General features: G+C 34.9%; 1 long non-coding RNA gene across 2 annotated transcripts in view; it reads left to right on the forward strand.

Annotated features, from left to right (window-relative positions):
- Positions 1–1,971: 1,971 nt before the first annotated feature.
- The window catches only part of LOC141487661 (uncharacterized), a 95,275-nt gene continuing 73,576 nt past the window's right edge, over positions 1,972–23,670 (forward strand). For both annotated transcript variants that reach the window (XR_012468489.1, XR_012468490.1), the window contains exons 1-5: positions 1,972–2,657; positions 2,723–2,827; positions 13,420–13,573; positions 14,525–14,653; positions 20,032–20,154. This is a non-coding gene — a long non-coding RNA (uncharacterized LOC141487661). The remainder of the gene's footprint in view (positions 2,658–2,722; positions 2,828–13,419; positions 13,574–14,524; positions 14,654–20,031; positions 20,155–23,670) is intronic.

Below are 23,670 nucleotides of genomic sequence, written 5' to 3' on the forward strand. Positions count from 1 at the left end.
AGGGGAAAAAGAATGGAAGAAACATGCTAAAGGATTTGTGATCTCATCAGTTTGGATATCCCTCCAGTGGTATAGACTAAAAGCTATCTATGCTTGCCCCTCCTGTGAGACTCTTGTTCATGTTCTCCATAAATTCAATTAAGAGAGTCCAAACTGGGGCAGCTAGGTGGCACAGCAAATACAGCACTGGCCCTGGAGTCCGGAGGACCTGAGTTCAAATCAGACTTCAGACACTTAATAATTACCTAGCTGTGTGACCTTGGGCAAGTCACTTAACTCCATTGCCTTACAAAAGCAAAAAAAAAAGAGTCCAAACTAAAATGTTGGAGGCCTTCACTCTTGCTGTGTGACCAGTTTATCTTGTTTTAATATTAGACATTTCCATGATCAAATCTTTTATTCCTATTGCTTTTGTCTTATCTATACACATCACATTCTTTTCTATTGCTCTCTGTGTGATATATTCATTTTTATTTTTTTGAAAACATATTCCATATCTTGCAATCAAATAACAATAGTGGCGAATTAATGGAATTTAAAATTCAGGGAGAATCTTGGGGTCATTAAAGCAATTTTTCAATTTCTTTTTGGTTTTTGCAAGGCAAATGGGGTTAAGTGGCTTGCCCAAGGCCACACAGCTAGGTAATTATTAAGTATCTGAGGCTGGATTTGAACTCAGGTACTCCTGATTCCAGGACTGGTGCTCTATCCACTGTGCCACCTAGCCACCCCAATTTTTCAATTTTCTAAATGGAATCTAGAATTCTTTCCTTTTCCTGTTTAATCTTGAGTCCAAAGCATTGTTTATGTTTATTAAGTTTCAGATATACATATTGATTGACAAGTTCTATAGATTTCCTATATGCCATATTTTGAGTTGCTTACCTGGTATAGTCCTTAAGTTTGTATATATCATATTTCCCAAATAGAACACAGCTTTGAGGATAGGAATTGTCTTGCCTTCACATTTCTATTGCCTGTTATGTTATCTCACATATGGTAGGTAATGAATATTTATTGGACTGAATTGCATAGGAAGGTATGAGACTGGTTGACATTTGGGAAATTATACTTTGAATGATCCTAAATTGCTATTGCTACAAAAGTACATCTCTTTAACATCAATAATATACTGGGAATAGGAAGCTTTGTCCTCATACAGGCTTAAACCTCTTCTTCTGAGTTCCAGATGTAAGTACTAAGAGCAGCTGTAGTCTCTCTGTCTCTTCTTCCCTCTCTCTCCTCTTCAAAAAGTCATTAACCTAGTACAACTGTCCTAGAGGAAAATTTAATGTTGGTAATAAACTTTACTATGTGATAGGCACTGTGCCAAGAGCTGAGCAAAGAGCTTTCTATTTGCAAATAGAAAGCAAAAGGAAAGATAGTCCTACTTTCAGGAGCTTAATTGCAGTGAGGTAAGACAAAACATGGGAATGGGTGGGGAGTTGGATATTGACTCCATAATCACCTAAGAAAATTCTTTTGTATTTTATATTTTGAAAGTTAGTGGTTAAAAAGTGAGAGAAAATATCAAATATCCTAGGGACATTTTACCACCAGAGAGTAAAAGAGTTCTAATATTTTTAACCAAGCCACCAGTTAAATAATTGCATTGTTCTTTTAGAGAGACCACACAGAGAGGAACTAGGAACTAATGTATGGAAATGGAGGATCGTGGCAGGGGTCTCTTGTATGCTTGCTGAGTGGAGTCATGGGGGAAATGAGGGAATGAACAAAGTCTGACCTCTCCGTCTTTGGAGGGAGTACTTAGGAAGGTACTTTGAGTTAAAGGAACTGGCTAAGTCCCTGGGAGGAAGAAAATCGAGTTCCTTTGGGATAGGGAATCTCTCTTGACTTTTTGTTGGACTTGGTGTCCTTTGCTGAATAAATAAAATATGATCTATGGTAGATACCTTGTGAACCTAGGTATTTATAAAGGGATCTAGTTGGTAAATGTCAGATACCGATTTTTGCAGATCCTATGTGGGTTGAAGCAAACAAGCAAGAAAAGTAAGAAGTCCTGGAAGTGTACCCTAGATCTTGCCTGCAAACCTCTGATATCAGGGTCATGCCTGTCTTTTCCTGGTGAGCCTATCACATTATGACTCATAAAATAGTATGATCTCGGAAGAAGATAAAATCAATACATCCCCATTCCTTTGCCTTTTCTGGGAAACTGATAAAACAAAGATTTCAGTAACTCAGAGCAGACACATAGTAAGCCTAAGTAGCTTGCAAGATGTTACCAATAAGGATGTGTAGGAGAAGTAGAAAAGATACATTTCAAGGGTATGAAGGAACAGTAGCTTAGTCGATTGGTAAGAATGAAAGATAACAAATACAGACCAAGTATTATTTTGGCCTCTGCTCTGTTCTCTTTCTAACACCTCCAAGCTAGAGAAGAAGACTTTGAATGTATTGGGTAAACCTTCTATAGAAGATTTACAGGAGGATTCTCAGGCTTTGTTTTCCCCCAACACTTGATATAGTCTCTGACAAATGTTTATTGGTTTATTGAAGAATTGTACAGGATAAGAACTTTTGGAAGCATTTTTTTCTACTCTTGTGTAAGAAGTACCTAGCCCGATGTTTTCATGGATCTAACAAGAATTAAAATAATGAGTAGCTCCTAGTCCAATGGGAGTGAGAGAGGGAAGGTAAGACTGGGAAGGGGGTGAGGGACATTTCTGAATCTTCATTAACTTGAGCATCGGTATTACAGGGCGAAGTGAGCTGACTAAGTGGAAGATGAATCCAAAATGTTGTCTGTGAAAGCAAGAGGAGTCAATGACCCAAAGGAGGGAAAGGAGAAGAGAGGTGAAGAGGGGTAAGTGATGGAAGCTGGAGACAATCTGGATCACATTTTACTATGTTCCAAGTTAACTGTTGGGATACTTCATTATATTAAAGAAGTTTTGGTTATGTCCTCTGCCTTTTTTCTTGATGGACAGTAGCTATGACATTGCTATCACTGTCCTCAGGCAGCCATAATTCTTCCTTTAGTTGTGTACCTCAGTTTCCTCATCTGTAAAAAGAGAAATTTATAAGGATAATGAAATAATAGGTATAACTTAGTGAAAATAAAGACTTAGAGTCAGCAAAACATAGATTTTAATGCTTTTAAAAATGCCATAGGGGCACTTTGACCTCCAGAGAGTAAAAGCATTTTAACACTTTTAACTGAGCTACCAGTAATTGGTCTCTTCTTTAAGAGAGCTGAAATATATATATATATATATATATTTTTTTTCTCTTTATGATATTTTTATTTTTATGTCATCCAGATCTCTCCATGTTCCTTTCAAAGTCATACCTTATAACAAATATTTTTGAAATAAAATAAATTCAGTAAAACTGACAATACATAAAAAACTGACATTATAAACAAAGTTACATATTTATGGATCAACTTTTCCACCTTGTATTATTTACTTTTACAGAACAGACATAATTACTATGCATATTTCTTTGTTCAGAATTTTATATGATAAGAGCAATTCCTTTTTTTCTTTTTAACTTATATTGCCAGAAGATTACAAATGGGAAAAGAGAAAAATACATTATGTGGATATTATGAGTTTAGGGTATTTGTTCCAAAGAGAATGAAACAATTTCTCTGAGATAAATGTATAACTGTCAGACAAGACCAGTTGGTCCCTGAAGTCTTTAACTAGGCTGGATTTAGAGCATTTTCTAAATCTTTTCTATTTTGGCACAGGAATCACTGGTTTCAGTTGAAAGGTGTACACAAGATATAACTACAAAATAATGTCTGATTTTTTTAACCTGTCATAATTTATACATCCAAATGAATGTCATATATTGCAAAATAGTCATTTGGGAGGTATATTTACTACAGTGATATTGTAATTCTCACAGCATTTTTGGGAATGTCTGTTTTTTTAAAAAAACATTTCAAATAGCATATTCTTTTCAATTTCCTCTGAGATGATACTATCTTATTTTTCTTTGGATAAGAGAGAACTTGATAAAAGAGACAGGAGGACATTCAGAGAGAGCTATAGGAGCAAACAGGAGCCCATTGAGCTCAGTGTGGGGCTTACTCAATAGTTAACCGAGTAAGGTTACTAACCCAGTAATAAACAGTAGTTTGGTTTTTTACTCTTTTCTGTTATCACTTGATCAATATAGACTAACACACCCTTCCTCAATACTGTCTGCTTTCATAGAAACACTAAGAGAGGACCTGACTTGGGCAGATGTCTAAGCCTTTGATTCAGAAACTTACATAAAAGGTCAATTAAGGGAGGAATCTTAGAATGCATAGGGAAGGGACTCTGATGTGTACATACAAACATCCACACTCACCTCTCTCTCTCTCTCTCTCTCTCTCTCTCTCTCTCTCTCTCTCACTCACTCACTTACTTTGTCCCTGCTCCTCCCCTCTCTCTCCCTCTACATAAATACATTCTTCTATAAAACATGCACACAATTGTGCATGTATGTACACATGTATAAAACATACATCTGCACATAAATGATTCATTTGCACAAACACAAAAATATACAAGTATGCATTTATGTGTGCTTATATACACATACATCTCCATATTTAACAATAGTTAGTAGCATAGGGCCTGGAATCAGGAAGACCTGAGTTCAAATATAGCCTGGGCAATTAACTTAATTTTTGCCTCAGTTTCCTCAAGTGTAAAATTAGGATTTTTGAACTCCTGTTTGTGGTCTTGTTGAGAGGGAGCAAATAAGATAATATTTGTAAAAAAGCACAACACAATATCTGGCACATAGTAGAAACATAAATGCTAATTTCTTCTCCCCAACTTACCATTTAAACAGCAGATCTCTTCCTTGGAGATGAAAAAATTTCTGTATTTGCTTCCGGGAAATAAGGGTTGGAGACCCAATGATGGTAATCTCATCACCGGACTATATAAGTTTTGAGTGGAGAAAAGGCAAATGATGAAAAATGTGGTTCTGTTTAAATCTATTTTGAAGGTTGCTTTTAAGATGTCCTTCTTTGATTGCCCCTCTTGGCTAGTCAAATTTTGCTGCCAGCTGGTTTTCTTGACAATGTTTGAAGGGATGACTTGCTTTTGTAGCAGGTCTGTGCTTCTGATGCCAAATGGCAGTGATAAGACACAAGTAGTAGTGGCAAATCTTCTTTTGAGGGTGGAATTGACTTTTAGGGAAAAGGCAACAAAAATAGAGGGAAGTCTTGGGAAAGAAGAGATTGATTCCAATATAATACATACTTTGGGGTCTCAGCACCTTGCTCTGGAGTGATAGAGAAAGGCTGATTATTTTCCTCTTAAGGTTAAAGGGAGTCCTGATAGTATGAAATGATGATGACCTAATTCTATTGCTCATGAGCCTTTATCAATGTGCTTTTTCTATTGATTATCAGTTGATATCAATTAGCAAGTCAGACTTGATTAGTTTTTAGAAGTGGATATTTATTAAGGTATAGAACAATTGGTGCAAACATCCTCCTACCTTCTCTCATAGTCTGTTTCACAGTATATAGAGTCTAGAAGACCCAAAGGGTATATTTTAGTTTAATGCCTTTGATTGATTCAATAGAAACTTTCTTATCTGATAAAGGTATCAGAGCTTATATATATATATATATATATATATATATATTTGTATATTATATATATATGTAGGCACACACACATATACACATATATTAAGCTTCTGTAAGTGAGAGTGGGATGATTGATTTAATTACTCATTTTATGTAAAAAATAGCATGTATAAAATTATAAATCAAGCATTTTGGCCAATTTTTTTCCATAATTGATAAATTTCTTCTGAAGACTATTTCAGGAGTTCTAGAAATATTCTGAATGATGGTAGCATGATTGGAAAAAGTTTTTGAGACTGTTTTTCTCTACCACTTTTCTGATTACCTTGTATCTTTTTATCAGAAACTTTAAAAATTATATTTTGAAGTTCTTACATTTTATTACTTTAACTTCCTATTTACTCCATCCATTTCAACTCCAAATTGCACTCTCTCTTATTAAAAAATGAATATAGTCAGGCAAAACAAATGAACATATTGGTCAGATCTGAAAATGATGTCAACTGCATTTATATAGTCCATTGCCTCTCTCCTGAGATGTGAGAAACTGCTTCCCAATCACTTTTTGAAGTCAAGATAGGTACTACCTTATTCAGAATCTGAAATTATTCATTATCTTTTTCCTTTACACATCATGATGTAAATTGTCCCACTGTTTCCTTTACCTATACTGTGCATCAGTTCATATAAATTTTCCCAAGTTTCTCTGAATTCTTAACATATTTTTCATTTCTCATGGCAAAATAAAATTCAACTATAACACATTTTGGGTCACTCATTCTTAAACTGATGATCACCCACTTTCTTTCCTTTGCCATTGCAAAAAGTGCTACTATAAGTTCTTTTGTTTGTGATATCTTTCCTTTTTTTTAAAAATCTTTTTTTTGGGTGGGGTTATATGCCTAGTAGTGGTATTTCCTGTGTCAATGTATATTCATTTTATGACTTTTAATTTTAGGTTTCACTTATTTATGCAAGTTCTAAATTGTTTTAATTGATTTTCTTTCATCTTGTATGCTAATAGAAATAATTTTTCCCCTCCTTTACCACTGCCTGTTTCTTTAATTTATTTGTTTTGCTTTATTTCTATATCTAGGATTTCTAGTACATATCACATTATAATATCTAATAATATCGGAAGATATTTTTCCTTTATTGGATATTGTTTTCTATATTAAGGAAAAATAACTTTTATTCCTTTTTAAAAATAGTATTTTGATATGAATGGGTGACTTTTTTATCTTCTGACTTAATCATGTGATTTTATTATTTTTGCTAATATCATTATTAGGTATAAATTCAACATGGTAACAATGAAATAATATTTTGATTATATTTCTGTAGTCTCTTTGCTAATATTTTATTTGATATTTTTGTGTTATTATTTATTAGAAATATTGATCTAAAATTTTCTTTCTTTATTTCTTCTTTCCTTGACTTGGGTTTCAGGATCATATTTATTTTTTAAAAAGAACTTGTAATATAACTTCTATCTCATTTTTTGAAAAATTTGTGTGCATTTGGAATTAATTGTTCTTTGAATGCTTGATAAAATAGATGGTATTTGGGTCTGGGTTCATTTTTTTGAGAGTTGAAATATATCTTCTTTAATTTCTGTTTCCAAGATTGGAAGATCAAATTATATGTTTCTTGTTCTGCCAATATGAATATGCCATGCTTTTGGAAATGACTGTCCATTTTATTTAATGTTTTAGTTTTGTTGCCATACATTTGTTCACATCTTTCCTTAAAACTTATTTCCTCCTCATCAGGTATGAATTTCTATTTTTAATTGTTGATTTTGGTGATTTGGTTTTCCTCTTTCATTAGAAAAAATCAAATTAACTAATGGGTTATTTCTTTTTCTTAGTCTTTTCAAAAACCAACTTTTATTTATTAAATAGTTTATTTAAAAATTTAAAAATATTTTCATTCTTTTCTAGAATTTCTCCTTTTGTATATTTTTATTTATTGAATATTCTAATTTTATTCTCTTATTTTCATGCTTCATTCATTTCTTCTCTCTTGTTAATGAAAGTATTTATGTATTTGTACTTACATATGTAAACATATAAAGCATGCATTTCCATATTGTATCTAAGACTATTGTATTACATTAAATTATTTGCATCATGTTACATTATATTGTGTTATGCTAGATCTTCAACTCATATTCTTGGAAGCTATAGTTGTTTTGATTGGAAACCAGTAATGGCAAGGTTGAGGGTATTTCTCCTCCTCCTTGGTCCTGATAGCAAATTCTAAACAGCCTGTCAGAAACTGGATGCTATACGTTAATTATTTTGCCAAAGATGGCTAAGCAGCAGATTTCTGATGTATCCTATCATCTTCTACATTGTCTACTTAGAAGAATAACACTAACTTGGAAGCTAAAACTCTTAGTTTTGTAATGAATAATGCAAATAGTCTTTTGTATACTGTAAGTAGAGAGAATAATTACACCTGCCTCCCTGGGTTGTTTTGAAGATTAAATGAGATAATATTTGTAAAGTGCTTTGCAAATCTTAATGTGCTTTATAAATAGCAGCACTTATATTACCACAGGTGTGTGCAGGAATTCCCATTATAGATTATCTCAAAATTCCTGATATCAGTTTAACTCATCAGTTCTGTTTTTGTAATCCATGGAGGAACAATAAGAAAAAAATAGTTTTTTCTATCTCCAAAAATTTTATTAACAAGAAATAATAATTTTGAACTGTAGTCTTCATCCTTAGGTGGCAGGAATAATGTGAATTCTAACTTGGTTGTTTTATGCTCGCAAATCCCCAACACCTGAGATTCAACCTGTATATCAAAAGTTATGGTTTTAGAAAATGGTTTACAAATATTTACTTGTCCTTTGACCCCCTTTTGACAACAATAAAACAACAGCAACAAGAAACAAATATATTTTATAAAACTCCAAGGATAATTTCATCTATTTTTTGGAGTTAGGAAGATCTGAACTGAAATCTGGTCTCAGATACTTGATCCTGGGCAAGGAAAAAAGGAAACAAATATTTATTAAGTGATTGTATGCTAAATGCTTTACCAATATTATTTCATTTGATCCTCCCAACAATGGTAGGAGGTGAATGTTATCATAATACTTATTTTATAGTTGAGGAAACTGAGGCAGGCAGAGGTTAGGTGACCTGCTCAAAGTCATACAACTAGTAAGTATCTAAGACTTGATTTTTATCTCAGGTCTTTCTGACTTCAGACCCATTGTTCTATACATTGTATAACTAGCTGCCTCAAGTCACTTACTGCCTCTACTTCCTCAACTGCAAAATGGGAATAATCATCACATCTACTTTACAAGATTGTTGTAAGGATCAAATGAATGTAAAACCTTGTTATTGGGTCATTTCAGTTGTGTTCAACTCTTTATGACCCTATTTGGGATTTTCCTTTGACCAATATACTGGGGGTAATTTGTAATTTCCTTTTCCCAATTCATTTTATAGATGAGAAAACTGAGGCAGAAAGGATTAAGTGACTTGCCCAGGGTCAGACAGCTAGTGTCTGAGGTCAGATTTGAACTCATGAGAAGGAATCTTCTGATTCCAAGCCCAGTCCTCTATCTACTTTACTATCTATAAGGCACATTTATTGCTCTTCAGTCAGTTCAGTCATGTCCAAGTCTTTGTGATCTTATTTGGAGTTTTCTTGGCAAAGATAGGAGTGGTTTGCTATTTCCTTTTACAGTTTGTTTTATAGATGAGAAAACGGAGGCAAACAAGGTTAAGTTATTTACTCTGATTCACAGCGTCTGATTCACAGCATCTGAAGCTGAATTTGAATGCAGGAAGATGAATCTAAGCCCAGTGCCTTCAGATGGCACATAGTAAACACTTAAATACTTATTCCTTTCCCTTCCCTATCTTTACTCATAATATTCTTTTTAATTATTTACTGCTTAAGGCATCATTAAAGAATGTTTTGCTCAAACCCACTGGAACATCACCATGAACCACTAAATAGTAATTGATGCCTTTGAGGTTTACAGAATGAACAGAAGAAGAAGAGTTGGGAAAGAGCAAGAACAATGGACTTGAATATAAATAATAAGACCCCTCCATGTGATGGAGAACTAGAAATCTTGTTCCCAGTTGGAAGTGTAAGGAAATTCACAGTTCATGCCATTATTCAGAGGAGTGTTGAGAGATCAGTGCGATTCTTTGAGGCAGCCTGGCTCTTAAAAACCTTCCTCCCTGCATGTATATATGTTGATCTAGCCTACAACCTGATTTCCCTTGCCAATTTCTTCCAATTATTGATTCCTGACAGCTGACATTTAGAAAAATACACCCCTCTATACTTAGCACCTCACCTTTAATATCTCTATAACCTCCCCTTGCCTCTGTGTGTGTGTGTGTGTGTGTGTGTGTGTATGTGTATGTGTGTATGTGTAACAGAGGAGAAATGTTACAAGATCACATATGAAGAAGTTTAGGGCTTACAATTTCATTTTTTTGAGGGGATACATGGGGGGATCTTTAGCAGGGCCAGTCTCAGAAGACGCTTATCTGAGAAGTAATGTCTTCCATGGTCCAAAATTTTTTCTTGTGGTCTGTGAGTTCTGCTGTTAATCATACTTTTGTCTAAACATCCTACCAGTTTTTATTCATTAATATCCAACATCATCTATGATTATTAGTTCCTTTATCATTAAGAGGGGGTTCCAAGGAAATGGAAATGGGAACAAGTAAATTTTGGGCAGGTGAGTGGGACCAGAATTCAGAGTATCTCTGAGACTGTCAACGAAAAGAAGGAAATACTGAGATGTGTTGCAGGAATAGGAGACCTAGACTAACCTTAGCAGAGGGTTTGGAAGGAAGGCACAATGAGAGTAGATGCGGAGGGCAAACATACAGATGGAAAGATTCAAAAGACAGATTTGGTTCAATCTCCTTCCATTCTTTACTCATTTTTACTTCCCCTGAAGCAACAATATTTTGCACAAAGAAGGCAAGCAATAAATATTTGCTGAATGAATGGCCTACTTCAAAATTTTGCTTTGGTTTCAAGAATTCTCAGTTGAGAGTGGGGAATAGGAAGGAGGACAAGGAGAGAGGGGGAGAGAGAAGGAGTGAAGGAGAGAGAGAAACAGAAATGGGAAAATGAGACAGAGAGATAGACAAAAACACAGAGAGAAATAGACAAAGATACAAACAGGCAGTTGGAGACAGAGGAAAAGGGAGAGGGGAAAGAGAGACAGGAAAAGAGATGGAGGAAGAAAAGGAGGGAAAGACAGATGAAAATAAAGTTAGGTTGAGAGGAAAAGAAGATGAATGAAGAATGGAGTTGGAGAGGGGGGAAAAGGGAAAGAACAAATGAGGGAGAAAGGATGAAGAGGGCAAGAGAGAGTGAAGGAAGGGAGGAAAAGATGGGAAGAGAGAAGAATAGAGAGAGACAGAAAGGGGAGAGAGAAAACAATGGAGATATAGAGAGGGGGAGAGAGGAGAGAGGAAAAAAATTAGAAGAAAGTTGGAGGAGAGAGCAACCACAAGAGATAGCAACAAATAGAATGAGAATGATATTAAGATTCCAAAGTAGTTGACAGGAGAATGAAACAAAGCATTCCAGATGAAAGATATTAGTAATAATAGCTCAGATTTACACCACAACTTTAAATTTTACAAAGCACTTTCCTTACATCACCCCTGTGAGGAAGTATCAAAATTTTCAATATCATTATATTTTAGATGAAAAATTGATTTTGAGTTTCAGGGTTAGTAAGTGACCAACTGTTCTAGCTTTAAAGTCCAATATTCTTCATATAGACATTTGGAGAAGTTTTTCAGACAAGTTATAAAAATGTTGCTTAGTCTTTGGTAAGGATTATTGCCCCATTTGATCAGAAATTCAAACTCCATTAGCTCTAGCCTTGGACTGTGGATTGAAACAAATGTCTATAATTTATTTTCAGAAGTTGAAATCTTTCCAGTACTCTGGCCGACCATTCATTGACTGTGATCAGCTATAATAAGACCCACATGTTTTGCATAAAGAGTATGTTGCATTTGAATGGTTGTTTTTTTCCCTCTCCACATCTGTTGCTCTGCTGCCTTGTCTATTTGGTTTATGTAGAAATAGAAGTATCTTTCTTGTTCTTCCTCTGATATTTGTAATGCTTAAAGTTTCTTATGGGCCATGAAATAAAGGTTTTATTGATGGTTTCTGGAATAACATTTATTTTAAATATCACTATTTTTGTTTTTTTTTTGAAAGGCAGTTGGGGTTAAGTGATTTGCCCAAGGTCACACAGCTAGGTATTTATTGAGTATCTGAGGGTGGGTTTGAACTCAGGTCCTCCTGACTCCAGGGCTGGTACTCTTATCCACTGTGCCACCTCACTGCCCCTAAATATATATATTTATATGTAATGCAGTGAACAGAAGCACTCAAGTCTGAAGAAAACCAGAGTTCTAATACCAGCTCTGCTTCGTAAGAAGCTATGTTACCACAAGCTTTTCCTTTCTGAGTCTCAGTTTCCTCCTAAGTAAAAGCAGGAGATTGGGTTAGATGACACTGAGTCTTTTCCAGGTTTAAACCTTATGATCTACATTTAACATTTTGTTACTTACAAAACTGTTCTTTTTTTTTGATAATATTCCTATGAGGCAAGCAGTGCCTCTTCTAATTTGTATCCTTGCCTATTGTTATTCATCCTTCATTTTCGAAGAGGACCAGTGACATCACAGACAATATCTTGATTTACTCATAAATTGACTTTTGTTTTTATTTTTATTTTTTGAGGGGCAATGGGGTTAAGTGACTTGCCCAAGGCCGCACAGCTAGTGTGTTTCCAGTGCCTGAGGCTCCTCAGGTCCTCCCCAAAATGAACTGAATTTAAGTGAGGCAATGTTGTCAGCCTCACTCTCTTTCAGAACATCAATCCAATGGCAAGACAAAAGTCAGGATGCAGTTGATGACCTTGGACTCTGTCACTGGACTCTGATAACAGCCATGTCTCACTTAAATCCAAGTTGTTTGCAAGTCAAGACACCATTTTACTGATGTCATTTGTCCTTTTTGTCCTTTTTGAGAATGAAGAATGAACAGCAGTTTAGGGGCTCACTGTATTTGTGCAGGATTTAATTCAGCTACTTGCTACTTCTCAGCTTGAGCAATCCATCAGCCTTCATCTCTCCAGTAGCAAGGATTACAGGTCTATGCCCAGCCTCATGGTTTTTTTTCCCTGAGATCAGTACTTTGTGAAACTCAAAATCTTTTATAAATATCACTTATTTTATATATATATATATATATATATATATATATATATATGTGTGTGTGTGTGTGTGTGTGTGTGTGTGTGTGTATACACACATATGAGGTAGAGGTCCATGTGCATAGGGATAGTGGTGCTATGGCTAAGATTCTAGTCTTAGTTGCCTTCTCTCCTGAAACATCCATCATGCCCTGTAATCTCCTTCTCTCATTGGTTTCCACAAGGGTCAAAGTCTTATCCATCCTTTTGTATGCAAACTTAATATAAGCTTGGTTATCAGTCTTCTTGACTCTAAAGTCAGAAAACTCTGGCACCCTAGAGCAGAGGCCCCTCAGTCTAGTCATGAATAGAACAAGACATCCCAGGTTTCCATGTAATGTATTAAAAACCAGGCAGGTAATATGCAGACTCTAGAAATTGGCTGCCAATTGGCCAGCCCTCTCATTTTTTATGCATAAATACAATGCATATATATATGTATGTAATGTTTGTTCTTTGTTCTCAAAGAAGATCATGACATCAGGGAGATGATATCATGATAAACAAGTGAATTGGATTTGAGGGAGGGGATATTGTGTTAACTCACCAGTCTTACTTTCTCCTCCAGAGCCATCTAGGTCCAATGGCCAGATGTGAATCAGGACAACTGGAGATGACTTGGATATGAGTTTTTCAGGATTAAGTGACTTTCCCAAGGTCATACAACTAATAATTTCAGTTGTCTAAAGTTGGATTTGAATTCTCATCCTCCTGACTCCAAGGTCAGTGCTCTATCCACTGTATCTCTTAGGTACTCCACACATATGTGTGTGTGTGTGTGTGTGTGTGTGTGTGTGTGTGTGTGTGTGTATGTATGTATAAAGCTGTATGTTAGGCACCATCAGCTAGTGCCTAGAGAAGGCTATTTGAATATTTGAAGACAGGAAGACCAGGTTTCTGAAACACACTGGTAATGTGGTTTTGGGTAAATCATAAATGACAACTTTTTAAGTTGCAGAGAGGATGCTGCAGGAAATTATAAAAGGAAATTCTCCCCCCACCCCAGAGTTCCCTATTCAAATGAAATCACAGGTCTAATCTCTCTCATTATGTATGTGTATTACACACACACACACACATGCACACACACACACACACACAATATCTATATGAAATACATACAATGTAATTTTCTTTGCCAAGAAAACCCAAAATGTGGTCATGAAGAGTCAGACAGGACTGAAATGATTGAATAAAAATGGGGAGGGAAAGAAAGAAACACTAATCCTAGCAGCAGATGATAGTATTTGAGTTGAGTTTTGAAGGAAATTTGATATTCTAGAAGGTTGAAGTGAAGAAGGAGTGTATTCCATGCATGAGGAACAGCCAGTGTAAAGGAATGGGGAATAGGTAATACTGTATGTGAGGAGATCTAAGATTAGTTGGTCATAATGGAGAGTGAATGTGGTCTATATTTTGGTGTAAATTTATCTTTTAATTGCAAAAATATCATTTTTGGGGGGAATTTATGTAATGCATTTTATATTTCCCCTTTAAACTTAAGGCTTATATTAGGTCTGATTCAATAATTTTTGCAAGGTAATAATTAATGAGACATTGAATTGTCAGTTGATTATGATTTGGAGAAAGAAATCTAGAACATAGCGCTAGAGGCTAAGAATTGTGTGTGGATGCATGTGGATGCACTTACCATTTTCTCTGTCTCTTTTTAGTTTACTCTCTAATGGATGCCTTAAGCTCCACCCTTAAAAAGGAGTTCCTGTAGCCATGTATGGATGGGATAATGTGGAAGGCAATATGACTCAAAGAGAATCCAGTTCCTTCAATAGCCAGCAAAAGAGGTCAATTTATTTTGATCTAAGAGACAACCTAGGTTTTAGCTTTTTGATGCTTTGAACTGGAGACATGTTTGAACTGGAGCAACACTCACAACATACATCACTGTCTGCCTCACTTGACAACTCTATTCACAAAAATGAGACAAAAGGATCTGAAGCAGCTAAGATTGATGACTTTATATAGTAGACAAACTCGAAACTAATTAATCAGCAGTCAATTCTTATCATTGCTTGTTTTTCATGATTGATTATTTCCCTTCCTCTTCAAAGGGATATTGTTCTTTTAAGAATGACTTATTTTCTATAATCCCTAGATGCCCATTCATTTAGAAGCTGAGGATCTTCTTCATGCTTAAAGAGAAATATACTTCACATCCTTGATATACAATATTACTGACATTTTTCATATTATCAAGTCATTTTCCCAAGATGATTAAATGATGGAGGACAGAAAAAGCTCATATTTCTTTTATTTCACATGTGCAAGTTAGATTCTGGGATTTGAAGGAATGGAAGCAGAACCTTACGCTCAGTTACCCTAACTATAGCATCTATTGAATAATAGAAAATTTCCATAGACATATTCACTCATACAGGGAAATTAAACTTCACACTGGGTCACTGTCATTGTCTGTCCTAGAAAGATGAAGTTTAACCTATAATTGCTCCCCAGACGCAGCTGAACTGCAATAGTTCAATAACTGAATAGCTCATAAATTATAGGGATTCATACTGAGAAAGATAAAGTCAAAATCTCTAACAGAGAAATAAATAAATAAGCAAATAAGCAAACAAACAAACAAACAAACAAATAAATAAATAAATATGACACTCAATAAGACTGGTGGGGGTAGAGTTGATAAAATCCATTTAGAATAAGGGGCAACCTTCAATGATACTTATCAATAATTCCAATTGTCTTTATGTATAATGTCCTACTATGTATATGAAGGATCTGGCCTTTCAGATTATATTATTTGCCACATCAAGGACAGTGCTAGATATACTTGCTCCATAAATGTTTGTTTATTTATTGAAAAATAACAGGGGAATTTCAGACTGGACAAGAAAAACCTAATGTATTTAGGGAAGAAAAATCAGAGTTGTATTCTGATTTGAGGAACATTATAGATCAATTTTTTGAAGATGCCAACCAAAGTGATGTTGAGCCCCCTCTCATAATTTGATACCACATCTATCTAGTGTCTTTAATTTCTGTGAAGCCTCTAGTTTGTATTTAAGGAAAGTGCAGAATTTCAGGGGTAGAAGCTTTAAGAATACAGGAATGGGGAGTCAGGCAACCTTTCCAATATAATTAATGAAGCTCCAAGGTAATATTTATGGCTCTGCATAATGAAAGGAATCAGAAAAAAAGTTCTCATCTGAAACAAAACTTCAAGCTTGCATAGGAGAAAGTGTGATTCAGTGGAGGGAGTGCCAGACTTGAACTATTTGATTTGGAGGTAGAGTTTGAATTCTGTATTTGCCATACTAAGTATGCAACCTTGAGCAACTATGTCCTCATGGGCTCAGTTTTCTCATCTGTTGCATCAGATAATCTCTGAGATCCTTCCTGGTCTAACTCTATAATACTCCCACTTTTTCCTGAAAAAGAAGATAAAATGTAAAAAAAAGTGCCAACAGGAAGAGGGTAGCTGTGGGTATGATGAATAAAAACTTTAGAAATAATACCAAGTCAATGAACAATAAAAACTTACAAATACAGAAGCAAATCGATAGCGATTCTGGGAGAAATAAGAGTTGGAAATCCAAGAAAGTACTCCAGAGATGATATTGCCAGAAATACAAAGAAACTTTAGAGGTAGAGTCATTTTTGAACTAAAACAAAACCATAGGAGGATGAGTTGTTCCTGTTATGAGCATTATTTCTCTCACAGGTAGCATGAGAATCAGAGAAAAAAATGTGTTTATTTTGGGGGGGTATGTTTTCTTCCTTGTTATTTTTCTTACTGCTTAGTTATTATATGCTTTTGCTTCTAATTAATACCTCAGGTTTGGGCTAGTAAAAAGAAGTGTGAAATTTAGTTCATGAATTGCAGTTTTAAAAACATGCTAATTGAAACAATATCTTGAACCTGAATATGACTTTTCGGGAGCCACCAAAGATATCCATAAACAATTACTTCTTGAGAAATGTTATGTATTATGAGAGAATTCTGAGACAAGGAAGGAGAGACATGGAGAAAATAAGAAAACCATAGAAAGGTATTCTTACCATACCCATATTCCTGAAAGTCATATTAAATCTTTTCCTGGTACTTTAAAATGCCCACAAAATTGGTGAGGTTTGAGTGGAAGGGATGCACATGATAAGATATTAAAACACCTTTTTTAAACCATGGGCTGTGCATATAGTATGCTGATAAATGTTTTTATAATAAGATCTCTGAGAAACAAGTGTACATATGATGTATTTTTAAATTTAATTTTAATTTTTTAACAGTTTTTCCTTCATTTAAATTGATAAATCAGCAAATTAATAAATTAAGTCTTGAATTGTAGAATTTGCTGCTTTCTGAGGGGCAAATGCTTATAGTAAAAATTTAACAAATGACTTGCCAGAGTAGAAGTGAGCCATCAGACTACTGCTTATGCCTCACTGGGAGATAGGAATTAAATAATTTATAAAATTATTTTCATATATAACTCTTGCAAAAAACCATATCTACTTCTTTCAATGAAAACAAGAGTTGAAATAAAAGTCAATAAAAGCAAGAATATTATGTTGATTTCATTCCAAGTGACACTGAATGCAGTACAGGGATTAATGTAGTATGTGTAAGCAAGGTCAAATTTTAGTATGGATGTGGTAAATCTCAATGCATTCACAATCTGCTCCCTTCACCACCAATTAATATAGATTCATTGTAGAGGTGACCTATATCATCAAAATTCTTGGAGTAAATATAAAGTTTATAAATTCAAAATTGTCTTTTTATGGAATTCAAAAATACCTTAACATCTTTTTCTTCTCCCTATTATTTACTTGGTTAAGTACATCACAATTTTCCTTTCAAAAGAAAACAAACCCCCAAAACTAAAAATAATTGAGATCATCTGAAAAAAATTGTAGTAATCTGAGATGTTCAACAATTTTTGAAAATGAAATTACATTTTTGGGGGAATATATAAATGTACAAATAATTTCAAAAGAAAATCTACTGTAACAACTGGGAGAAGTAGAAAGAAAGATTGAGGAAATAGCTTAAATAGGCAAAATACAGAACCAAAACAAGAGTCAAATCTAAAATGCAAAATCCACTATGTTTATTATTGAGATCCACAGTTATTATTATGGCTAACTGGAAAAGTCTGCTATATGTGCTTTGATATTTTAGCTTCAATTAACCATAACCTAAAAAGTTGAAATGATATCTTAAAAGAGTATATACAGAAAGTGACAGCCAGACAGGAGCATCATCAAGTTGAATTACCTGATTGTAATAAGCAACAGTCAATTTTCAAAAATCATACCAGTAGCATCAAAAAAATGACTTACATCATTTATAGAACTATTATGTGTAAAAGTCTCCTTTAATGGATTAAATAGTACTGCCTGTAGCTATTTACAGGTTTGAAATGATACTTGATGAATCATATGCAAAGCAGTTTTGAATGGTAATTTATAGATATAAATAATATAGTGGGAGGGAGAACTGCTTATCTTTTTGAGGATATTTGCTTTCAGTTAATTAAGAAACTAGAAATTTCCTATTTTGCGTGGCAAATGGATGAAATGTAGTTATAAGTACTCATCTGATTGTATATATTTAGGATATATTGTTGAAACTGATTTTGAAAAGATTTTTGGTTTTTCAAATGAATTGATGGAAATCAGAAATTTTTAATATAATTGAAGCATTTTTGAATGAAAATAATGTGATAAATTTTTATTGAATACTTCTCTAATATAGTTCAGTCAATGTCAGGATGAACCAAAAATCCACAAATACCAGTTAACAAATGTTGCCCCTTGTACATTAATAAACCATATAAATGTATATGTATATATGCATATATATATATATAACTACATATCTGATCTATAAATATCTTCTTGGGGTGCTAAGAATTGGAATTTGAGAGCATGCTCATCAATTGGTAATGACTGAACAAGTTGTAACATATGAATGTGATGGAGTACATTTGTGGGGGGGTGGTTCCTGAATATAACAAACATGGAAAGACCTATATGAACTGATTCAAAGTGAAGAGAAATGGGAGATCATTGTGCACAGTAACAGCAATGTTCTAATGATGATCAATTGGGAAAGACTTGGTAACTCGGATCAATACAATGATGCAAAATAATTCCAAAGGACTCATGATCAAAAAATGTTAAGTGCACCTCCAGAGAGAAATGATGAACTCTGGGTGCAAACTGAAGCATAATTCTCTTCCTTCCTTCCTTCCTTCCTTCCTTCCTTCCTTCCTTCCTTCCTTCCTTCCTTCCTTCCTTCCTTCCTTCCTTCCTTCCTTCCTTCCTTCCTCCCTTCCTCCCTCTCTCTTTCTGTCATTCCAGCTTCTATTATTTTTTTTAGGTTTTTTTTTTGCAAGGCAAATGGGGTTAAGTGGCTTGCCCAAGTCCACACAGCTAGGTAATTATTAAGTGTCTGAGGCTGCATTTGAACTCAGGTCCTCCTGACTCCAGGGCCAGTGCTCTATTCACTGCACCACCTAGGTGCCCCAATATTTTGGTTTTTAAACATATAAAATGAATCCACCACAAGGGCTTTTCCAAAGTCTTGCATCATTGGTGGACACCCTGAACTCTCAAATTCCAAGGCAGTGGAATAGAAATACTATTAATTATTATCATGCTTGAAAGACTTAGAATATATATTTTTGGCTACAGGAAACCCTCCTTTCTGAGGACCAGCTAGTCAATAAGAAAAACTTCACAAGACATATGCCAGTAACTTTCTTTTACTGTAGCAACAATGAAACAAAAGAACTCAATTAAAAAAAAGAGAAATGTAAGACCTAATCATTTGTTAGACACGTGATTAAATTCAAGGCACTATAACAAGCAATGGGGATACAAAGAAAAAGGAGAAAAAAAAGAACAGTTTATAATCTTATATCTACTAATGGGAGAGATAACATAAACAGAAATTTTTCATAAGACAAATAATTCCTTTGCAGGGAATGCATAGAGAGAACTTTCTAGAAGAGATGAGACAAGATATTTTCAGTTGATGGGGGGGGGAGGAAGGATTGGATATTTAAAGACAAATTTTCAAATTTCCTGGATAATTATTTTGAAATAATTCTTGTTGGAAGAAAGGGTGTTCACTAAGCTTTAATTGACTTTACAATAGAAATTAATCTGTACATTAATGAGATTCTTCTCCTTTCAGAGTTATCCCTTTGAGGGGCAACTAGGTGTTGCAGTGGATGAAGTACCAGCCCTAGAGTCAGGAGGACCCGAACTCAAATCACTGCCTCAGTCACTTAATAATTGCCTAGCTGTGTGGCCTTGGGTAAGTCACTTAATTCCATTGCCTTAAATAAATACAAGTTTTTAAAAAAGAGTTACCCCTTTGAACTGATTTCTTTTTAAGAATCCATGAATTTACTTTACTCAGGTTAGAGATTTTAACAAAGTTAATCAATTAAAAATAGGTTTGAAAGGAATGAAAAGTAAAATGGACAGCACTGCTTCCTGAAAATTGACTGGAATTAAATTATATCTATCTATCTATCTCTCTCTATATTTTTTGCAAAGTAATGGAGTTAAGTAACTTGCCCAAGGTCACACAGGCAATTATTAAGTGTCTGAGATCAAATTTGAACTTAGTTCCTCCTGACTCCAGGGCTGGTGCTCTATCCACTGTACCATCTAGTTGCCCCCCAAATTAACATATTTTAATGAATCATGAGTGAACCAAAATTTTTTTTTTAAGATTTTATTTTGAGTTTTACAATTCCCCCCATCTTACTTCTCTCCCCCCCAGAAGGCAATTTGCCAGTCTTTACATTGTTTCCATGGTATACATTGATCCAAATTGAATATTATAAAAGAGAAATCATATCCTTAAGGAAGAAAAATAAAGTACACAAGATAGCAAGATCAGACAATAAGATATCAGTTTTTTTTTTTCTAAATTAAAGGTAATAGTCTTTGGTCTTTGTTCAAACTCCACAGTTGTTTCTCTGGATACAGATGGTATTCTTCATTGCAGATAGCCCAAAATTGTGCCTGATTGTTGCACTGATGGAATGAGTCAGTCCATGAAGGTTGATCATCACCCCATATTACTGTTAGGGTGTACGATGTTTTTCTGTTTCTGCTCATCTCACTCAGCATCAGTTCATGCAAATCCCTTCAGGCTTCCCTGAATCCCCATCCCTCCTGTTTTCTAATAGAATAATAGTGTTCCATGACATACATATACCACAGTTTACTAAGCTATTCCCCAATTGAAGGACATTTACTTGATTTCCAATTCTTTGCCACCACAAACAGGGCTGCTATGAATATTTTTGTACAAGTGATGTTTTTACCCTTTTTCATGATCTCTTCTTGTACCCAAGAAGTAATGTGGAGCCAATTACATTTATGGGGTAGCGGAGTGGTGGTAGTGGTATTGCTGGATCAAAGGGTATGCACATTTTTTTTTGCCTTTTGGGCGTGGTTCCAAATTTCTCTGTAGAAAGGTTGGATGATGAACCAAAAATTGTTTCAAAAAATTGACCAATTTGACCTAGTCCTCTCTGTTTCTCTCTCTCTCTCTCTCTCTCTCTCTCTCTCTCTCTCTCTCTCTCTATATATATATATATATATATATGTATGTTATATATTTTAGTTTTTGCAAGGCAATGGTGTTAAGTGACTTGCCCAAGGCCACATAGCTAGGTGTCTGAGGCCAGATTTGAACTCAGGTACTCCTGACTCCAGGGCCGGTGCTCTATCCACTGCACCACCTAGCTGCCCCCATATCTATATATTCTACCTATATTCTTCCAATGTAATTATCAGATGATAAAGAGTACTTTTTATACACCATATATTTCTTATAACAAAAACCTTGTAAAATAAAGCACAATAAATTTTTATTTGATGCTGTCTGTTAAAATTTGTAGATATTTTCATTCTCATTTTATAGATGGAGGAACTGAACCCCATGGAGGGGAAGTAAAATATAATGTCACACAGTAAGTATCAGATAGAATTTGAATTCAGGTACTCTGACTTGAGTTTGTGTTCTTTTTACTCAAATTGTTGAATTGAACTGAACTGCTGAGTCAGAGGAAGTCAGGGACTTCAAAATTATCTATGAATGAAAGCCTAAACCTGATAGGTATTTCATTTGATTTGAATCCCTGGAGCACCATCTTTAAATATATTTATTTTCATCTTGATCGTTCCTTTATTTTTAGCTAGCAACAAGCATGATTTCATATTAACTTCCAGCAGCTTTGGCAACCACAATTAGTCACACCAGAAACACCAGGCAAAGGACTAAGTTATATCATTCCGAAGGAAATAAAAGTGTCAACACTGTTGAGGGAAGATTAGTGGCTGTCAGAGTGGATGTACTACACTCTATCCTAATTAATGACTAGTTAGTTTGATGATTGGAACTCATTACACCTGTTGCATTTTCTTTTAAAGAAGAGCTCAATGCATGTATCTAAGTTTCCAGGACCAGCATCCTCATTGAAATATTAAGAACTCTAATCTTCCATGGATTCAGTTAATACTATTAAATGCCTGCCATATGCAAGACACTGTCCTGAACCTGGGAGAGTCAAAGATCAATATGACCCAGTTCCCCCCGCCCCAGGAAGTATAGTCTAATTTGGATTGGTAATGGTAGGGAGGGACAGAGAAAAAGGATTGGCAATGGAGTTAAATGATTTACCTAAAGTCACATAGCTAGGCAGTTATTAATCCAGTCTGAGGTTGGATTTGAACTCAGGTCCTCCTGACTCCAGGGCCAATGCTCTATCCACTGCTCCACCTAGGGGCCCCAACATTTTGATTTTTAAACATATAAAATGAATCCACCACAAGGTCCTATTCCAAAGTTTTGCAGCATTAAAAGCATCATTTTTTGTTGGCATAAAGATTACAGAGGAAAAGTCAAAACAATACCCGTCTACCAAAAAACTTACATTTGACTATTTACAGAGTATATAGAGGGTATAAATATGATAATTTCAGGAGGAGTAGGTAGAGAAGGGAATATGTACTAACAACATTTTCCATAGGAGATGGCGAATGAACTGAGTCATATAAAAGCTAGGGGTTCTGAGAAGTGAAGGAGTGAGTTCTTACTTTGGGAGATAGCCATTGAAAAGGTTCAAAGATGGTAATTGGTGGTGAGCAGGTTGGTTGAGACACAGAATCTATGATAAGAGTATTGTTCAGTTAACTTGGGGAGACAGACAAGAACAAGTTTATGAAGGGTTTTAAATGGAGACCTGGAGTTTATCTTGCACCCAAGAAGTAATGTGGAGACAATTACATTTATGGGGTAGTGGAATGACATCGTCAGATTTGTGTTTTAGGAAGGTTACTTTGGCAACTGTTTAGAGAGAGAAGAGGATGGAAGCTAGGAATTTAATTAGGAGGATGCTACAATAGAACTGACAAGATATGGAAAATAATGGAGAGGGAAGAGTGAAAGATGAATCTTATTGCAACTTGGATAAGGTAAGAATGATGGTATATTTAACAGAACTATAGGGAGATTTAGAGGAGCTTATAAGGTCCACCAAAATGCTATAAGAGTGTTGAGAAGAGAGACATTAATTAATTAATTACAGAGATTTGGGGTAAATGAAGGACGATAGCATCAGAATCAGTCCTTGAGGAAAGGGGAATTGTAGTAGAAAATTGTCCATTTTTTTGTCATAGAAAACTGTGTGATTAAAGCAATAGAGATGGGAAAAGGTGAGACAAAGAGAAGATAGAGGGTAGTTCATACTGATTGGAACATAGGACTTGTGAGGGGGAATAGTAAAATAGGACTGCACAGGGAGCACAAAAC

This window comes from Macrotis lagotis, chromosome 5 (genome assembly GCF_037893015.1).
Source record: "Macrotis lagotis isolate mMagLag1 chromosome 5, bilby.v1.9.chrom.fasta, whole genome shotgun sequence".
Lineage (NCBI taxonomy): Eukaryota > Metazoa > Chordata > Mammalia > Peramelemorphia > Peramelidae > Macrotis > Macrotis lagotis.